The following is a 2,442-nucleotide window of genomic DNA, read 5'->3' as shown; positions in this document are numbered from 1 at the left end:
ACAGGCATTCGGTAAGGATTTTCTTGCAATTGCATATCAAGTAATTTGATGAGAAGTTTTTCTAGTCCGATAATTCTAAGAGTACTAACCCATAAAACCGACAAGGAACATTTAAGGCAGATAACATTGAAGGGGCATACTTGAAAGCACATGTTTCACCAACACTACTCTTCCTCTACTGGACAAAAGTCTACCACTATTGAATATATGGATTTGTTGTGAGTAGAGATCATGTCGGTTTACAAAGTCTTGTAAGAATTTTAACTGATTGTCATATAATAGATTTAGAAGTAGTTTCTTTCTTTTGAAGATTTCTTCAAACATTTTCTCTTCCTCAACATAATGACTGAATCAATGTCCACATACAGAAGACTCAAACTACTTTATCAAGCAGTACTTTAGCAATGTGGAAGTTGATGGTCCCATGATCACAGTAAGCTACTCTTTGCTATTGCGAGAAATGTTTGCTTTATATCAGAATGAATATCATCTTTGGAGTTGTGGAGTACCAATTGCACTACTTCTTGCATCTCAGATTCTATTTCTGGGGTTGTGAGGCAATAATTAGCATATGAAGTAATATTGTGGCTGCAATTGTTGTCTACCTGCAACATTTAGAAAACCCGCTCATGATCAGAAAATTAGGAACCTCCAAGAAATTAACAATTGGAAATGAAGTGTGAAGTCAACACCTGTTCTAAAAGTTTAAGCTGATGGGTAGAGGTAGATTTAATTATTTGTGTTATATTCATAACATAAAGTAAAGCTAATTTTCAACACTTACATCGGCCTTAATAAATAGAAATCATCATTTTGATAAGAAAATGCATTGGCATCATACATTGCAATCACCCAAATGGAAAGGTTTCAAAAAAGAAAAAACATCAAAACACAAAGACACCAGCTGATAATGGCTTACTTTTACAAACAAGGTCCCATATAATTAATATACTGTTTTTGGTCAGAAATATGCCGAAATGTTTATCATGCTTACAGAAAAAAATGTCATGACTGTTCTGCATTTTGCATAAAATAAATGCCAAATGACAAACAATAGCTAAATAGAATAAATATTGAGCTAAGTAATATCTATCTTATCCAAATATTTGATGTAGTGTCTCTTTATTGGAAGAAAAATGACTTGTACAATCAGAAAATATACAAGTTCGGACAACTGCTTTGAAAATGACGGAGCACATCTAGAATTCATATGAAAAGTAAATTTTTTTTTTTTTTAAAGAGATTGTCCAACTTTTCTAAAATTATATATTACATTATTGATATTTTCTGAAAACAAACCTTGTCCTTTTGGTAAGAGCTAAGTTTGTAGCAGACTTTGTTAATGAGGCTGGACGGTCTCTTATATTGAGTATGAGACAATAGCTCTTCTGAAAATGAATGGCCTGCAGTGACATTTATCATATGCGCGAGTAGCTCTGCCTCTCCTTTGTGCCTATCGCCGTCGCTGTACCACTCAAGCAGCCACTTCTCCCACTATATTTAATAGTAACACACACACAAAGAACAATGAAAAAAAAAAGTTATTCACGCCCTTTTACTTAATGTGGCATGCTTTATAAGGCCACCAAATCAAATATGTTGATGTAATTTGCATGAAAATAGACACGGGTATTAATGAATCAAAATGCATTTTATTATGAATACCATCATTTCAAGTGATGCAGCTAATTACATTAGTGAAGTGCACAAAAAGAATACAAAAGTCACTGTATATAAAGTTTATTGGGACAACATTAAAGGCTCAATAAACGGTTAATTACAAAATGAGTCCCTAAGTTTTATCTCGTTCTCAAATCACTCATTTGGTTTCAAATTTGTATAATTTACTTTTTGAGTATGCAAATTTTTGCAATTAAATCCTTTCATACAATTAATCAGGTAAATGCTCCAATTGACAAATGTCAAGATTGTCACATGGCAATCAATGGAAGCTAGACACGTGATATTAAATAAATAAATAAATAAAATCTAAAAATGAGATTATAAATATAAAACTGTTCAAATCATGCAAGAATGGCTTTCCAAGAAACTCACCGCTTGCCGTAAATGGTGGCTGATTTCTTGTCCGTCCTGATCAACTATTGACTCCAATGAGAGATGATTCAGGAATTCAAGCAATATCCCGAGGAGTGCCTCCCCATTCTTCTTTGTATTCGATTTTCTGCAACTAATATCATGTGAGTATGACTTCTCCATCCATGTTTTAAAATTCTTTTATATAAAAAATAGGTGAAAGCGAGAGTACTGCATGGGTATGGATAAAACCCATGTTGGATCAAGTAACTCCGAATTCCGTCTCGCTGCAAATAGGTTGACTTTCTTTGGGTATGTTTATTGTTTGGCAACTAAAACCGTCTTTGAAGTCGAGGATAATTTTTGAATAAAAATTGTTTTGTTCCCCAAACATACAACACTTGTCTT

General features: G+C 33.3%; 1 pseudogene; it reads right to left on the bottom strand.

Moving 5' to 3' along the window:
- Positions 1 to 373: 373 nt before the first annotated feature.
- LOC122318070 lies at positions 374 to 2,207 on the bottom strand (annotated as a pseudogene).
- Positions 2,208 to 2,442: the final 235 nt, after the last annotated feature.

Source organism: Carya illinoinensis, chromosome 8 (assembly GCF_018687715.1).
Source record: "Carya illinoinensis cultivar Pawnee chromosome 8, C.illinoinensisPawnee_v1, whole genome shotgun sequence".
Classification (NCBI taxonomy): Eukaryota; Viridiplantae; Streptophyta; class Magnoliopsida; order Fagales; family Juglandaceae; genus Carya; species Carya illinoinensis.
Note: the sequence above shows the minus strand (reverse complement) of the source record. Positions and strands in the feature narration are given on the sequence as shown.